The sequence below is a fragment of the Ammospiza nelsoni genome, chromosome 31, assembly GCF_027579445.1.
Source record: "Ammospiza nelsoni isolate bAmmNel1 chromosome 31, bAmmNel1.pri, whole genome shotgun sequence".
In the NCBI taxonomy this organism is placed as follows: Eukaryota; Metazoa; Chordata; class Aves; order Passeriformes; family Passerellidae; genus Ammospiza; species Ammospiza nelsoni.
This window is the reverse complement of record NC_080663.1, coordinates 2073406-2091798: the sequence shown is the minus strand read 5'-3', so window position 1 is coordinate 2091798 and position 18393 is coordinate 2073406. Positions and strand designations below refer to the sequence as shown.

Sequence of the window (18393 nt, the reverse complement as noted above, 5' to 3'; positions counted from 1 at the left end):
CCCTTCCACCTCACATGCGAGCTTGCCAAGCAAAAATTCCCCCTTTTGTGCCATATGTCAATGTCATCTCCTCCCATTTTCGAATCATCACACTTCTACCTCCGCCCTCATCACCACCTTTACTGCCCATGCTCCACCACTCGGTTTGGTGGTAACACCCGTCTTTGGGGGTCGTCACTGATGAAGGCCTCTCCTCTTCCTCGATGTCCTTTCATTCACCTTTGAGTTACACATGTGCACCAAGCCAGTATAATGTAAGCCAAAACGAACATAATATTATATTTAAGCATCAAAGCAATAAATATCTTAGAACTAGCATTTTCCTGGTCCCAACCAGATTTTCCTTTCTGTTAATTTTTAGTAACTCTTATCTCTTGCTTTTCCCTCTATCCTTGAACATCTGCAGGAAAAAGGAGAGGGGGGGGATGGAACCTCTCCTCTCCCTTTCTTTCTTGGCATTACACCATTCAAGTGTTTTATTTTCTCCAAATATTAATTACTGTATCAATATTGATTACTGTTTCAATTTTGTCAGCACGGATCATACCTATTTACCACACTTCTCATTATCCTGCTCTGAGTTTTTGGAGTTTTCTGTCAGAAATCTCTCCCCTCCCCCACTCATCCACAGGGGTTTTGAGCAGTTTTCCCTTTTTGGGGGAAATCAAAGCGATGCCCTGATGCTCCTAAATAGGGGTAGGAGAAGTGAGGCTCCAGGGCTTCTCGCTGAGCCGGAGCCACCGGAGCCGCAGTGCCGGGAAAGCCGTGGCGGGAGGTGCGGAGAAGTTTGTTTGTGTTTTCAGCTCAATTCCCTCGGGCCCGGGCCCGTTCCAGGGCTGTTCCTCAGCTCCGGCTCTGCCCTCACGCAGCCCGGGGGGCCCTGAGAGCGCGGGGCGGGGCTGTGCCGTGTGCAGAGCGCGCCCCTGGCTGGGATTGGGCGATGGTGCCGTCAGTCGTGGTTGTGGCGCGCTGATTGGTGGGAGCGGGGCGGAGCAGGGCCCGCGGGCGGGCTGAGGGCGGCCGTGGCTGGGCAGCGGCGCCATTGTCGGAGCGCGTGTGCGGTGCCGTGAGCGGCGGCAGCGGCCGGAGCGCGGTGAGGCGGCGGCGGAGCTCGGAGGCGGCCGCAGCGCAGGTGGGAGCCGCGCTGGGTTGTGCGGGGGCTCGGGGCTGGCTGCGGGCCTCGGGGCCGGCAGGCGGCTCGGGCGGGTTCGTTGTGCCGTGTCCGGCGCGTGTTGCCGCTGGCGTGAGGGCGCTGCGGGAGCGGCTGCCCGCGGTCTCCTTGCGGCCGCTGCCTCGGCAGGAGCCGCTGGCGGAGCAGCGCTGGCTCGGCCCGGTTGCTGTGGCTGGGACAGAGGGGGCTGCCCCGTGCCCGGGGCTGTGCGGGGAAATTGCCGTGGCCGGAGGTTTCTGTGCGCAGAGGAGACAGAGGAGTCCTGTAAAAGTGACTTTATTGCTGGGCAGAGGGAGAGGCCGTGGGGCATTTGCCGTGCGCTCTCTGCCATTGCTGTAGTTCGCAGTCTCCTTTTCATCCTCATTTTCCTGGCCTCATCTCCCTCTCCCTTTGCCCACTGGCTGAGGTACTTGGAAGGTTCCGACCTCCCGATCCGGCAACTGCATGTCCTCGTTAATGTGCATCCCCACTTTTGCATAACAGCCGATATTCACGGCTCTGTTAAGTCTTTGTTCTTCTGGAAGTTCAGGAAGTCAGCGGGACTTTGTGTGAGCAGCGGTCCATTTTAATTAGTAACATTGAAGCTGGTGGTTTCGCCCTTTACTTCCTTATCTACGAATCCCTGGTGCCTTGGTCAGCTGCTGAATGAGCTGCACTATCAAGGTGTGGAGCATGGTAAAAAGATGAGAGTTGCTGTAGCACATCAGCGGAGAAACAGCATTCCTTTAACCCATTTTTTGCCAGGGAGCCACAAAACCGTGTCCCCTTCCCATTCTTTCCACGTTTGGACCAATACATGAACTGCTTAATTTTTCCGTTGTTTTTGTTTGTTTTTTTTTTTTCACCACTTTTCCTTTGTCATCTATTTGCCAACAGCAGTTTGAATCATTTAATTTTCCAGAAACTCCTCTTTTTTGTAATAAGAGATGATCTGATCCCATCCCATGGTTATGTGTTGTGTTTCTCATTTCAGTGGATTGTTCGGCAGGAAGTTCAGGAGCTGGAGCTGTCTGGTTGGTTATTCCGAGGGCAGCTTGTAATTTAATGATGCCATTGAAATGAGAAATGGGTTCTGTGGCTCCTGATATGAATTCGTTTGGGTTTCCAGGGGCTGGTCCATGGTGTTGTAGAATTTGTTCTGCTGGCCATTCATCTTTTCCCCGTTTTTGGCCGCTCTCTCCAGCCAGGGCTGCATCATTTGACTGCTTTTGTCTAATTAAATCATCAAATAGCTGTAATCACAACTGATTTCCCTGAAGTTTTGGTAGCAAAAAACCCCCACTGCTCTAATATACCCTACATAACACAGACAGTGACAGCACATGTTGGAGTGGCCAGAGGGATGATTCCCTCCCACTTTTTAAAGTGAAGTTTCCCAACATTCTTCATTTGCTGTTTCCCTTTGCAGCTTCACCCGTTTCTGTTGCAGGGTCAGATATCCTCCCCCTGGGCTCTGCCTTGAGTTGTGCAAATTCCATCAGTGCCAGCAGGCAGAGCTTGGGGTGAGGGGCAGAGGGAATCAGCCCAATTCCTGCCCCGGGCAAGAGACCCAGGTGCATTGTCCACCCTTCGCCCAGCAGTGTTCATTTGCATTTCTAAAGCTCCTCTGGAGGCTGCCTGGAATGAAGCTTCTCTTCCAGGGCAGCCATCTGGTGAGTCACACGTGGTCCTCCCAGAATCTGCATTTTAAAAAAGAATTATTAACTGTTTACCATTTAAAAGTATAACGCTTAAAGGTCTTCCATTTTGCAAAATGCAACATAAAGGCGAACATGGAAAAACCCAGACCCAAACTTGATTCTCACACTTCTTTCCCAAACCTACCTAAAAATATAAAGTGGGAATATTACGCAAATTTTTTCTCATGTTGTTATTTTGCCGCTTAAAGAATCTCTTTAGTGTTAGAGAGTCAAGGCATTCCTTGGTTCTGGCCAGGATGTGCAACAGAAATAATTTCTTTCACAAATAGCCCGGCTGTGCAGAGAAAATCATTCCATGCTATGTGAGTTTTACTCGATTTTTCCTAGACTTTATGTAGTCTGAACCAATCTAAATCCACTGCTTTAATGTTCCTTGTTTGCAAGTTGTGTAAGGCTTTAGTATTTGGTTTCCTGTTAGACCCGGATTTCTTCCCCTCTGATATGAATTCGGTCTCCACACTCCTGGATTTCCTTCTCAGCCTTTTCCAGCCCAGGTGTCTCCAGCTCTGCCGGGGGCAGTGTCTGGGGTAGCTGTTGGTTGCTGTTTGCTGCTGGGCAGTGTTGATGTTTTGTTGCTGGTCGTTATCTCTGGGGGTGTCTTTTGGGCTATTCCCAGTCTGTTGAGATGTTGAACTCATCTCCCTTGAGTGGTGTAACACCTATTAAATTAAACCTTTAAAATTCCTTTTCTAGTGGAAAACCTTTGAGTAGAGAAACCTTTCTGAGCAGAAAAATAAGGTTTAAAAGAACCGAAATCGGTACATTTTGCGATACTTCAACGGCAGGCAGCCCAGAGTGTGGGTGTCAGTGAGCCCCAGAGCGGAATTGTGCCGTGGTGTTCCCCAGCAGCTGTGGCAGTGCAGCTGAGGGACCCCCCCGTGTTGAGCTGTGCTGACGGCTGTTTCTGGCCTCAGGGACACTTGGCATGGGCCCCTTGGCCACCAGTGGTGCTGCTTTGCACTCCTTAGGCAGGAGCCGATGTCCTGGCTGGGTGTTGGCAGCAGCAAAGTGCCAGGGCAGGCTCTGTGCCAGCCCAGCTTCCTGTGGGAGAATGTGCCTTGATATCTGCTCCAGTGGTTGCTGAAGCAGTGAGAATTGCTTTTGCCCCCCTGTTAGGTGCCATGGTGTCAGCAGAAGATGTTGAAGCCTTCCTGCTCAGGGCATTTCAGTGCCAGGCTCTCACAAGCACCCACAGCTGCGCGGGTTGAGCTGAGCATGGGGCAGTGACCTGCGCTGTGTCTGATTCCCCTTCCTTCCCTCCCCTGGAACAGGGTGTTGCTTTTAGACACCACTTGTCCTGGTTGCTTCAGAGTGCTTTGGAGAGCCTCCATATCTAATTTTCCCTCTTTCCCTGGGGCTGCCAGAACTTCAGGGTTCACTTCAGCATAGGCCTTGCCAGACATTTTACACAGAGGTACAACAGAACTGGCCTCTGTATCCCTTTTTATGATAGTAATTTGTGTTGCCGCTGCCGCCAACACAGAAACGCCCTGAAACCCTGACCTCCTTGTTTTCCTGGCCTGGAAACCTGGGATACAAAAAATCTGGGTCAGCTGACAAATTTTGAGGCTAAGACCCTGCTGATAAACATCCCAATCCTCAGTATTTTTCTCTTCCTCCGCTTTTCCATCATCCTTTTCCTTCCCACATAGATTCCTGCTGCAGCTTTTTGCCTTAACCATATTGCTGCACACTCCCCTTCACGCAATCCCTTTGCAGCGCACCAACACCATCCATGCCCTGTTGTCCAAATGCGAGGGGAATTTGGGGAGGTGGGAGTGGGGCAGCGCCAAGGCCGGGCCCCCCCGCGCTATCCCGGCGGGAGCGGCTGCAGTGGGGACCGAGTGCGGGCGGGAGCGGCCGAGAGCCCAGCGCTGCCCCAGCCCGACCTGCCCCAGCTCCATCCCTGCCCCTGCCGTGGGATGCTGTGGGTTTGGGGGAAAGAGGGAGCCGGCAGTGGGTGCTGGGCCTGGGGCAGGAGGAGAAGGGAAGGAAAAGCAGGGTTGAGAAACAAAAGGGTCAAATGATGCACGTGAGAGGAGAAGGTGAGATTGTGCAGGAGAAGGAGGAATAGCAGGAGGAAGAGGAGGACACAGGAGGAGGAAGAGGAAGCAGCACAAGGTTCCACCTCTGCCTCTATCTGCAGCCTCCAACCCCAGCCCCAGGAGCATTGGCCCCCCTCCACGTGCAGCAGGTGACAGAGGACTGGGATACACAATTTTCCATGGGGTGAATGTTGGTGTTTCTGAGCTTTATTGGGCCAATTGTTGGTGCTTTGTTTTTTTGTGGGGGCTGAATCTTTATATTTTGGAGGGGGCTTTTGCTGAATCTTGATGTTTGGGAAGTTTTTGATCTGTGTCTTGATGTTTGGAGGACTTTGTGCTGAATCTTGGTGTTTTGGAGGTTCTTAGAGACACAAGATGCCCAATGACTTATGGAGATGAACTTGGGCAAGGAGGAGCTCCCAGTCCAATGCACTCTCATTTTGTTTTTTTCCCCATACCAGGATTTTTCATTCCTAGGGTGTGGCTGGATGGAGGAGGAGAAAAAGCCCTGGAGATTCCGCACAAGGAGGGGCAGCAAACCCAGCCCAGGGAGCTGCGGGGAGGAAAGAGCCCCCCTGAGCAAGGAAGGCGGTTGGAGATGCAGCCAGAGCTCCGAGCTGGTGGAGAAGCCCCATGGCAGAGAGAAGCCCCACAAGTGCTTGGTATGTGGGAAGGGTTTTAGTCGGAGCTTAAAGCTGACTGAGCACCAGGTGATCCACACTGGGGAACAGCCCTATGAGTGTGAGGAGTGTGGGAAGCGTTTCAGCTGGAGCTCCAGCCTGAGGCAGCACCAGAGGATCCACACTGGGGAGAGGCCCTTTGAGTGTGAGGAGTGTGGGAAGAGCTTCAGCCACAACTCTGTCCTGATCCAACACCAGAGGATCCACACTGGGGAAAAGCCCTTTGAGTGTGGGGAATGTGGGAAGAGCTTCAGGCAGAGCGGCAACCTGATGCGACACCAGATGATCCACAGCGGGGACCGGCCTTATGAGTGTGGGGAATGTGGGATGAGCTTCAGCCAGAAGGGCCACCTGATGCAACACCAGAGGATCCACACAGGAGGAAAGCCCTATGAGTGTGTGGAATGTGGGAAGAGCTTTAGATACAGCTTTGGCCTGAGGAAACATGAGAGGATCCACACTGGGGAAAAGCCCCATGAGTGTGGGGTTTGTGGGAAGAGCTTCAGCATGAAGTGCCTGCTGACAAAACACCAGAAGATCCACTCTGGGGAAAAGCCCTACAAGTGTGGGGAATGTGGGAGGAGCTTCAGAGAAAGCTGGGCCCTGATTCGGCACCAGGTGATCCACACGGGGGAACGGCCCTACACCTGCTTGGAATGTGGGAAGAGCTATGGATGGCACACTGAGCTGAGAAAACACCACCAGCATGTTCACACTGAGCTGAGAAAACACCACCAGCATGTTCACTCTGGGGAGAAGCCCTACAAGTGTTCTGAGTGTGGGAAGAGGTTTCAGACCAGCTCCAGTCTCCTCGTACATCAGCGGAGTCATACAGAGGAGAGGCCCTTCTGCTGCCCTGACTGTGGGAAGGGATTCCAGCAAAACTCCAAACTTACCATCCACCAGCGTATCCACACGGGGGAGAGGCCCTACAAGTGTGGGGAGTTTGGGAAGAGCTTCTCACAGAGCTCAATCTTGACCAAACACCAACGGAGGCACCACTGAGGGAAGCCCTGTGAATACCCCGAGTTCAGGAAGAGCTTCATGCACTCCTCCAACTCCTTCCCCCATGGGAGAATCTGTGTTGGATGATCCCCAGTGACCCTCATCTGGCAGAGACCTGGTGATCCATGGTCCTGCTGATCTGTGTTGGGAAGACACCTGGCTGGGTGGCTCCACATCTTCCTGGCTCCCTGTGGGCATGTGGATGTATACAGGGGCAGGAACATCCATTGGGATGCAGACCAACAATGGGAATTCCTTGAGGAGAGCGGATTTGTTGACTTTCAAACCCGTAAAATCTTTTGCATTCAATCCTATCTTCTGGTGGCATCAAGGAATACTGAATGGTCTTGGAGATCTTTTCCAATTTCAGGGGTGCCACGATTTTGATTTCCTATTGCCCAAAGGTGTCTTTGGCAGCCAAATGATGAAAAAGTGGGGAAAAAACCAAGATTTTTGAGACAGTGGGGTGGGAACTTCACCAAAAAATGTTCTTCCCTCCCACCAAGCCACATAGGTTCTCTGCCAGCATGGACACAGAATTCCTTTTCTTTTGGCCTTGATTTTATTTTAGTTTCTCTTCATCCCTTTAAAATATCTGATATTGGAGTAAAAGCAAAGACATTAAATTAAGATATGCATGTGGTTATGGTAGGACACAATCATGGAGAGCAGCATGGGGACATACGGTCATGGGTGGGAATGGGGACATGGGGGGATGCAGTAATCCCTTGGTCTCTGTGCTTTATATGAGTCCAAATCTGGCTAGCTCTGGACTCTAGCCCACACGGAATTGCAGAGACGGAGATAAAAGACGAGAAGCGCTCTTCTCCACGTGGGAACGAGGATCCTGTTTATTGGCTTGGGACAGAAGACTTCTGGTGACCACGACTGTTGAGAGTTTTTTGCAGATTGAGGAGTTTTTGTTAGACAATGGCCATGTTCAGCCGATGCACAATCCAGCCTGCTTGTAATAATGGACAATGGACGTGTTCACAAACAATGAATAATGGACATATTCACAAACGGGGGCGGTATATCCTTGAAAGCGATACAAGAAGAAGAATCTTCAGGACTCAGCAAGTTTGTCAGCAAGTTTGGGAAAGTCAGAAAAAAGTGAGCCATGGGTGGGCGAGACGAGCACAGCAAGACGCGTAAAAAATTTGGTGATCCCATCAGCATTCTAATTTAGATGTGTGAACAGCTAGGATTAACCAATCATGTATTAGCTAGAGATGCGTGGACAGTAGAGATTTATTATAAATATAGTCTTTTTAAGGATAATAATTTTGGCTCACTGGATCATATTGGTCATGGTGTGTTGTCCCTGAACCTCCACACCCTGTATTTCTGGTGGAGAACGCGGGCAGGCCCAATGTCGTAGCACTAAAGGGATTCGAGGTTGGCAATTTGGCTGCTGTGCAGGGATCAGAGCCAACCCTCGAGGAGCGGAGCAGCCGGTGTAAAGTATCCTCACTGCCCCAGGGAGAGGGAAAGGTTACTGGAGCTCCAATCGTAGATGGCTTGAATCTCACCCTGATGAAGGTGAGCAGCCGGGGAGGAGATGGGGTCTGAACATGAAAGGGAAGGTGTTCAGAAACTTCTCCAACATATCCTCTCTAAGAGAGAAAAAAAGTATGATGCTTCCAATTTGGAGGGACTATTGCAATGGGCTTGGGACCATAATCTCATAGCAGGAGCACAGGTTGCTTTTGAGATTTCAACATGAGAAGCTGTGGGACTGTATTGCATCTGGCAGGAGTGAGGCAAAAGAGGCGTCTAAATATTCTACTTTGTAGAAAATTATCATAGAGGTGTTGCAAGCTCAAAGGCAGAGAGGAAAGCTGCTGCAGCCCTTGCCTCTGTGTCAGAACAGCCTCAGGCATTTCCGGCAAATTCAGTTCAGCAACTGTTTTCTACCACCTTAGATATTCCCTCATGCAGCCCACAACCCCTCAGCTCAGAATCGAGCATTGCACCGACTGCTCCTCCAGCTCAGACCGAGAAAGAGGAAGCTGCTGCCTCTTCGGGGGGGTTGGGCTGTCAGACAAAGGTCAGTTGTACTCAGAGTGAAAAAACCTCTTCAGGGGGATAAGCCTGCAGAACAAAGAACAGTTGTACTCGGAGTGAAGAAACTGTTGGTAACAGTAACTTAGAAACTAAACATGCTGTATGTGAAAAGGATAAGGAAGGAGATGTTATTATGAATAATACTTCTATTGAAGAGGATTTAAAATCTTTAGTGGACAATTTGCAAAAATTAGTAATTCAACAAAAGGATTCAGTTGTCCCCAAAAGAGACTATTCTTTTGAGAAAATGGACTTGCCAATGATAGTAGGTTCAGACAGACAACAAGGAAAGTGGTTACCACCCTCCCAGTTTGTCTCTGAGCCAGCATTCGAGACGGTTAAAAGAAATTCTCCTTCTCATGCTGTAAAAAATGTGGAATTAGAATAGGAATGTGACCCTGAAATAGAAGCAGCTCAGAAACAAAATGGAAGGGAGTTATTACAGAAGCTATTGTAGAAGGGACTTTTCTCTCAAATGATGTATAGGCTTTTCCTGTAGTGACTAATGCTGCAGGTAGAGTTTGGGAACGTTTCTATTGGAAGATTTTAGAAAGGTTAAGAGCTGTAATTTCACAATTTGGTTTAAAATCCCAGCTTGCACAGTCACTTCTGCAGTATATTTTTACATCTAACACATTAATTCCGGCTGATGTGTATACCCTGATAAGACTTATAATGCCACCCCGTCAGCAGGTGACATTCCATAAAAGCCGTGAGGAAAAGTGTGCTCAGGAAGCAGCAAGACCTAGAGTGCAGGGTGATCCTCTGTGTGGTTTAACAGCACAACAGTTCCTTGGCAAAGGGCCCTGGGCTGCTGCCACTGCCCAGGCTGGGAGCATTGATCAAGTCTTGCAGATGAGCCAACAACCAGCACATAATGCTATCCTTGCACTTCCAGATGGGTTATGCATTAAGTCTTTGACACAGATTCGCCAAGGAGGGAATGAGGGCTTTGTTATATTTGTAAACAGATTGCATGAAGCTATCTATGATCATCCTGATTTGGATACAGACACAAAAGTAAAATTGTTTAATATGTTTGCTTTTGACACTGCTAATGATAAAACTCAGCAGATTTTGGGAACATTAAGGAAGGGAGCTGATGTTACAGAAAAGCTGGAACTTATGGCTAGAACTACAGAGACACAAAAAGCAGCCCATGTAGCTGCTGCAGTAGAGGATGTGGTAAAACCATTGCTTTCTAAACTGCAAAAGAAAGCCGAAGGAAAGAACATTAAGTGCTTTGGATGTGGTAAAATCGGACATGTTGGGAGTCAGTGTTGCTCTACAACTGTGAAAAAATTTTGTTCTATCTGCAAAAAAGATAACCACAATACTAAAGAATGTTGGTTCCAGGGAAATGGGTCTCGGAGTGCCTTCTCTCCAGGCATCACAAAACAAGTACGGAGAGCTGCCTGGATAGCTCAGCCTCCCATGGAGGAGGAGGAGGGCTTTGCTCACTCACATCATCAACTCTGGAAGCACCAGGGTGGACGTGGAAACCGCAGTAGACGTGACCATCATGGACTCTGCTGTGCACCTGATAGATACCAATGTAAAAGGACTCTTGGGCGATGGGCTGAGTACTTGTCTGTTAGGGAGATCATCTGCCAGTAAAAAGGGATTGGATGTAATTCCTGGGGTTATTGATGCAGACTATCAAGGGGTTGTTAAAATTATGATTAGAACATTTTTCCCTCCTGTATCTATTCCAAAAGGTTCATGAATTGCTCAGCTTGTTCCTTTTAAGTCTTGTGTCCCCTGTACAGACTACAAGAAATGGGGAACAGGAAGCTTTGGTTCCACAGGTAAACCAGAAGTATATTGGGCCATGGACATCACAAGAGGTAAACCAGACAAACAGGTAACCTTGACACATCCTAGTGGTGATTCTATTACTGAGAAACTCATAATTGACACTGGAGCAGATGTAACCATCATTTCAAACACAATATGGCCAAAAAACTGGGCATTGGTTGATCTTGCTTTAGGCATTGCAGGTATTGGAGGGACTCAGGAAACTCAGATGAGCAGGGAAGTAATTACTTTTACTTTCCCAGATGGACTGAATGTGTCTACAAGGCCTTATGTCATGCAAACTCCTGGCACTTTACTAGGTTTCCTTGGTAGGGATCTGTTAAGCCAGTTAAAAGCTACCATTGTTAGACAGCCTTTTTAGGATCACATTGCCACAAAGGTTGCTACATGGCATGCACATCCTCTGATCGAGGATGATCCAGTTCAGTTGGTGATCATCAATCAGAGCAAAGAGAGTGACAATTATGCCAAGCATCCTTTCGCCTTGATTTGTCAATGGGTTAAAACACAAGCTAATCCTTAAGTTATTTTGGAATGGGTATTTTTACCTGTAAAACAATCTAGAACTATTACCACTCAACTGGAACTCTTTGCTCATTTGATTATGAAGGGCAGAGGGAGAATATTGGAAATCTGGGGACACAAACCATATGCAATTGTAGTACCATTGGCTAACTGGTATCTTGAATGGGGGATTAGGCATTCTGTTTCTTTACAGATAGCTTTGGCTGGATATGGTGGTAAAGTTCACGATATTTATCCACGGCACCGGGTGTTATCATCTTTATTGGAGCATCAGCATCTGGAGGACAGACCCTGGAGATCTGACTGTTGGTGTCTGGGCAGACAGCATTTACAGATGCAGATAAAAGGTCAAAAAGGGCTGTCTGCACTTGGCAGCAAGACAAAGTGTGGAAAAAGCATGTCATTTTTGGAGAGGTAAAAGATATGTTGCAGACAATAGAATTGAAAGCTGTGATTTGGGCTTTTGAAAATTGGAACAATGAGGCCATTAACATTGGTTCTGGTTCACTTTATGTAGTTGGCTGTGTCCAATGCCTAGAAAGAGCAGTACTTAATAAGGTGAGTAATGAGCATTTGTATTCCCTTTTAAGCTGATTGCTTAAAAACCTAAAACAACGATGGCAGGAATACTTTATTATTTATGTTTGTAGTCATCAAGCTCTCCCTGGTCTGTCTGAAGGTAATGCTCGAGCTGATCAGTTGGTAGCCACTGTCTGGCCAATGCCAAACTCTGATAAATTAAGCAAGCTAAAACTTCCCATGCATTTCTTCATCAATCTGCAAAAACGTTAATTAAATAATTTGGTATTCCCCTTACTGAGGCTTCGGGTATTGTGTGATCCTGTCCTGATTGTCAATGACATGGCATTGGTTTATTCGCTGGTGTTAACCCTAGGGGTACTCAACCCTTGCAATTGTAGCAAATGGATGTAACTCCTGTAGCAGAATTTAGTCAGAAAATGTTTGTACATGATTGCATTGATATCTATTTTTGTGTTATGTGGGTTACTCCCTTAACAGGTGAGACAGCACGTCATGTAGAGAAACATTTGTACAATTGCTTTGCCATATTAGGTATCCCCTTAGCAATTAGGACTGGCAACGGTCCTGCTTACTGTTCCTTAAGATTCAAATATTTCTGTAATTTATGGGGTATTTGACATGACACTGGTATTCCTCACAATCCTCACAATGGTCATGCAATTATTGAGCATGCCCATCAGATGCTCAAGGGCATGCTGCAAAAACAAAAGGGGGGAACTACAGGGTTATCCCGAGGAAAAAAAAGCTAATGCCATTTTTGTGCTTAATTACCTTAGAACAACAGGAGCTAGGGAAGATCCACCTATTCTTGTGCATCATGCCCTCACACATAATCCAAGGGAAGAATTGCCTGATGGCATTCAGGCTATGTTCAAAAGTCCAGAAACAGGGGTGTGGGAAGGACCAGCTACAGTAAAATTAATAGGAAGAAGTTATATATGCTTACTTACAGATAAAGGCATTTGTTGGATTCCAGCCAAGTGGATGAAGCCCTATCTGAAACCATCGTCACCAACCCATGTTGTGCCCTATTGGAATATGAATCCCAATATTACCAGGTAGATTGTGCCTGGGCCAGTCTGACCCTTGCTGCTGGGCCAAAGGCAGCAGCTGTGGTGTATCACCTCAGAGATACCTTTAGCTTGCTGGAGATTGCAGCTGGGCAGTGAACAAGTCCAGGCTTGTTAGGAGCTTTGTTTACCTCAGGAGGAATGGCTTCAGGCTGTGGTGAGGAGAAAGGAGACGGATTCTGCCGGAGGATTATATCCAGAGCTTTATTCCATGGTCACAGAGGTCTGAATCGTAGTAACAGCTCCAACAGAATCCCGACCACATGGCTTGATTTGGCTTTTAAGCTCTGGGACAGGTGAGCCACCAACCAGGTGGGAGGGGCAGGGTCTCGGGGGAGGATGACACCCAGACAGGCCAATGACCTCTGGGCATAGGGGCATCTTTTGAACCTGACCAACCACACGATGGCTCTGCTGGAATGTTAAAACTGATTGACAGAACTCACTCAGCAAGGGGGCGAGAGGGAAGGGGAAGAGAAGTATTGGCACACCTGGGAAAGGGACCCGGAAGTTTAAAACAGGACATTACAACACACTGCAACAGTGCCCAGAGGCGGAGAATCGGCAAAAGCACCGATTCCAGACAGCCCTGAATCTGATTTTTCAACACCTGACAGCTGAATAACGGTGGGAATATCTACCAAGTTTGCTGGAGTATGCTGAGGGAGTACTAGCAACTCAACATAGGCTTAATACACACGGGTTAGATATACACAGACTTCTTTTACCTTCACTTTCATCACAAGTTGTAAATCAGATAGAAAATGCTTGTTATCTGCATGGTTGTGCATGTAAGCCATGGCTTAAGGTTCATTGTATAAAGTGTAGCTTGAAAACTTGGCGACAAGTTCGTCAAGAACATAATTTAGCAGTGGTTTGAGGGGAAAAAGCAAAAATTTAGGCCTATTAACCTAATATGCAATAACTGCTCTTACACACTTAACACTATTACCCCAAGAATGGCATTCACTAAATTTTTAGGGCATAACTCAGGAGGATATCAGAGTTTTCTCCAGGATGTATCTTTGATAGAAGTATATGAGCGAAGATCGTTACTATGGGTGCAGTTTAACCTTGCTTTAATTGCTATAGTAAACCAAATTGTACTAGAAAGCAAGATATTAGCTACTGAATGTGGAGTAGGAATAGCAATACCACAAATACATCACTTTAGAGATTCTGAGAGGGAACGGGCTAAAGCAATTTGGGCAAAGCGCAGGCGTGATGGACAACAACGGCAGCAATGGCAGCAGTCTGGCAAATATTGACAATGTTGCTCAGTGCAGTGATTAGGGAAACGCAGGGAGTATACAATATAGAGCAGCGAGCTAACACGTGGGTTACATGGGCTAACAGAACAGGGCAAGAACCTTTCTGCTTATCACCAGCTACACCTTCGGATCCATTTTGCACCTGTTTAATTGGAATTCCCTTAGACTCAGTGGAAGAATTTGGAAATTGGACCAGAGCTGAAATTTATGGCAACTTAAGTAAGGCCTGGTCAAATTGGTGTACTAATCAAAATGGGATGATCACAGAAATTTGGTGTGAAAAACAAAAAGTCCCTAGAAATCCTTTAGGAGCTCAGGCATTTACAATCACTCAAGGTTTAAATACTACAAGTAAGGAACCACAGGAATTGGATATTTTGGGATCAGTGCCAGGAAGTTATTGTTTATTCTTTGAGTACTACAAGGGTAAAGAACTGATTAGGGAGAAGTAAGAAAAACCCAGAAATAATAGCACTTGGAAATCTCCTATTTCTTCGTGGTATTACAATACCACGGCATACTGTGCAAATTGGACATGGTCTGTGTCCCTAAAACAAAAATCAGCAAGAATGTTACCTCATGGAATTTTTCTCATTTGTGGAGATAGAGCTTGGCCTGCAATTCCTCAGAAAGCATTAGGAGGACTGTGCTATTTTGGGAAATTGACACTGTTTGCCCCTAGCACTCAACAGATGCTTGACATCAGGCACAAATTCCAATGTCCAAAACGTAGTGTGCATCTATTAGGCTCAGACTGTAAGGATAATGTAGAATTGTGGAATAGCCTTCAGTTAAATTGGCATCACTTCTTTCACCAGGAGTACCTTCATCAAAGGCCCTTACACAATTAAAACGAATGGCTTGTTGGACAGGAAAACAAATTAACATTACATGTGAAGTACTGAATGAGCCTACCACTGATGTAGGTAGCATATGCCACACTGTGTTACAGGATAGGGCTGCTATAGATTTTTTGTTGCTAGCACAAGGACATGGGTGTGAAGATTTTGAAGGGATGTGTTGCTTGAATCTCTCTGAGCACTGAATCTATTCACAAGCAACTGTCATTGCTTAAGGAGAATATGAAAAAGCTTACAGTTGTTGAGAACTCTTTTGATGAATGGGTAAAATCCTGCGAAATAACAGGCTGGCTCAATGACTTAGGCTTTGGCATTATGATACTTTGTATTCCTTTCTCAATTCTGCTTATAGCGCCTTGCTTACTATGCTGTGTGCCGAAAATAATTGACCGTGCTTGTAAATCAGTCTGGCTTGTGCAAAAAAAAAAAAAAAAAAAAAAACCAAAAAAAAAAAACAACTGGGGAACTGTTGAGAGTTTTTTGCAGATTGAGGAGTTCTTGACATATTCAGCCAAAGCACAATCCAGCCTGCTTATAATAATGGACTGTGGACACATTCACAAACAATGAATAATGGACATATTCAGAAACAGGGTTGGTATACCCTTGAAAAAAATACAGGAAGAAGAGTCATCAGGACGCAACAAGTTTGTCAGCAAGTTTGGGAAAGTCAGAAAAAAGTGAGTCGGGAGTGGGCCAGACGACCACAGCAATATGCGTGAAAAATTAAGTGATTCAATCAACATTCTATTTTACACTGTGAAGAGTTAGGATTAATCAATCATGTATTAGCTAGAGATGTATGGACAGTAGAAATGTATTATAAATATAGTATTTTTAGGGATAATAAATTTGCCTTCACTGGATCATGTTGGTCATGGTGTCATGTCTCTGAACCTCCGTGCCCAGCACTGGTGCAGACTGTCCTGGCAGGACTGACCCCGGGGCACAGTGACCCACGCTGCAGCACTTGGAGGGGGCTGTGCCCCGTGGGATGGACTCAGCTTGGAGAAGTTCCTGGACAAGTCTCCGGTGGGAGAGAGCCCAGGGTGCAGCAGGGGAACGACTCCTGTCCCTGAGCACAGGGAGAAGCCCCGGGGCATGAACTGAGCCCGGCCCCATTCCCTGTCTGCGGCACTGCCGGGGTAGGAGGTGCAGCTGGAAGGAGGGAGGCGTAGGGAAAGCTGGATTTAAGGGTCTTCACTTATTTCTCATTATCCTGCTCTGAGTTTTTGGAGTTTTCTGTCAGAAATCTCTCCCCTCCCCCACACATCCACAGGGTTTGGGGTGGTTTTTTTTTGGGGGAAATCAAAGCGATGCAATGATGCTCCTAATTAGGGGTAGGAGAAGTGAGGCTCCAGGGCTTCCCGCTCAGCCGCAGCCACCGGAGCCGCAGAGCCGGGAAAGCCGTGGCGGGAGGTGCGGAGAAGTTTGTTTGTGTTTTCAGCTCAATCCCCCTCGGGCCCGGGCCCGTTCCAGGGCTGTTCCTCAGCTCCGGCTCTGCCCTCACGCAGCCCGGGGGGCCCTGAGAGCGCGGGGCGGGGCTGTGCCGTGTGCAGAGCGCGCCCCTGGCTGGGATTGGGCAATGGTGCCGTCAGTCGTGGTTGTGGCGCACTGATTGGTGGGAGCGGGGCGGAGCCGGGCCCCGGTGGCGGGCTGAGGGCGGCCGTGGCTGGGCAGCGGCGGCATTGTCGGAGCGTGTGTGCGGTGCCGTGAGCGGCGGCAGCGGCCGGAGCGCGGTGAGGCGGCGGCGGAGCTCGGAGGCGGCCGCAGCGCAGGTGGGAGCCGCGCTGGGTTGTGCGGGTGCTCGGGGCTGGCTGCGGGCCTCGGGGGCGGCAGGGGGCTCGGGCGGGTTCGTTGTGCCGTGTCCGGCGCGTGTTGCCGCTGGCGTGAGGGCGCTGCGGGAGCGGCTGCCCGCGGTCTCCTTGCGGCCGCTGCCTCGGCAGGAGCCGCAGCCGGAGCAGCGCTGGCTCGGCCCGGTTGCTGTGGCTGGGACAGAGGGGGCTGCCCCGTGCCCGGGGCTGTGCGGGGAAATTCCCGTGGCCGGAGGTTTCTGTGCGCAGAGGAGACAGAGGAGTCCTGTAAAAGTGACTTTATTGCTGGGCAGAGGGAGAGGCCGTGGGGCATTTGCCGTGCGCTCTCTGCCATTGTTGTAGTTCGCAGCCTCCTTTTTATCCTCATTTTCCCGGCCTTATCTCCCTCTCCCTTTGCCCACTGGCTGAGGTGCTTGGAAGGTTCAGACCTCCCGATCCGCCAACTGCATGTCCTCGTTAATGTGCATCCCCACTTTTGCATAACAGCCGATATTCATGGGTCTGTTAAGTCTTTTTTCTTTTGGAACTTCAGAAATTAAGCGGGACTTTGTCTGAGCAGCAGTGTGTGTTAGGAACAGTTATTGAAGCTGGTGGTTTTGCCCTTATCTACAAGTCCCAGACCCCTCACTCAGCTGCTGAATGAGCTGCACTATCAAGGTGTGGAGCCTGGTAAAAAGATGAGAGTTGCAGTAGCACATCAGAGGAGAAACAGCATTCCTTTAACCCATTTTCTGCCAGGGAGCCACAAAACCGTGTCCCATTCCCATCTTTTTCACGTTTGGACCAATACAAAAGATGCTTTTTTCTTTCTGTTGGGTTTTTTCCCCCCACTTTTCCTTTGTCATCTCTTTGCCTACAGCAGTTTGAGTCATCTTGCTTTACAAGAGAGGTGTCTGCTTGGGAAGGCAGAAAAAGCCTCTCTTGGAATGGAGAATGCAAACCCCGTCCCTCCTGATTTTTAGAATGGTGAAATCAAGGGGCTCTCAGGCAAAGATATGGGAATAGGAATACCCGTTCTTTACTAGTGTGTATAATAAAGCAAACAAACACCAACAGCTGCGGCACTGACAGCAAACAGAGCCCGGACCCAGTCCCGGCCTTTGGGCTGCTGCGCTTTGCCCTTGGGTGCAGTTCCGGGCACGGCCGGCAGGGGCGCTGGTGGCTCCCGTGGGGCGGGGCAGCGCATCCCTCCCATGGGAACCTCTCTGAACGGGAATAGAGCAATCCCTTCATCTAAATCTTTCACTTTTTTACCTTCTCTAGCCTTTCTCCTCTGTTTAGAGAAAGAATTTGAAGAAGGCTGCCTTTTAACTGAGCTCCTAGTGTTTCAATAAGGTGCTTCCTGTAGAGAGAGAGTTTCCCTGAACAGCCGGAGCTGTGGTTACCAAGGGGACGCAACTCAGAGCAGGACGGGGTCAGGGGAGGATATCCCGCCGAGGCTCGGTGGGAGTGTGGGCAGGGTCTGGTGCCGGAATCGCCAGAGGGGGATCTTCCCGTGGAGCCTGAGGCGGAGCGTGGGTAGCCCCCACATGGCTGATGGCGGCTGATCCGGCAGCTGCCGGCAGAGCAAAGGCAGGTGGGAGAGCCCGGCAGCAGCGGCGGTGCCCAGCGCAGGTGGCACGGGCACGGCAGCCGGGGATGGGATGGCTGGGACCCCCCCTGGGTGCGGTGGGCACGGTGACCTCGGAGCAGGCGGCAGGACAGAGCAACCCCCATCTTCCCCAGCATGGGCGGCAGAGCGGCCGCGGGCCAGGCAGTGGGAGCAGGGCACACAAATTGAGCGACAGCGCCGGGGCAGGTGGAGCTGCCCTGGGCAGTGAGGCC

At 49.0% G+C, this 18393-nt stretch overlaps 1 protein-coding gene and 1 pseudogene across 3 annotated transcripts in view; one reads left to right on the top strand and one right to left on the bottom strand.

Moving 5' to 3' along the window:
* The window catches only part of LOC132085617 (zinc finger protein 850-like), a 316878-nt pseudogene that overhangs the window by 1509 nt on the left and 296976 nt on the right, over positions 1 to 18393 (top strand).
* The window catches only part of LOC132085611 (class I histocompatibility antigen, F10 alpha chain-like), a 777359-nt gene that overhangs the window by 616241 nt on the left and 142725 nt on the right, over positions 1 to 18393 (bottom strand). The window lies entirely within an intron of this gene.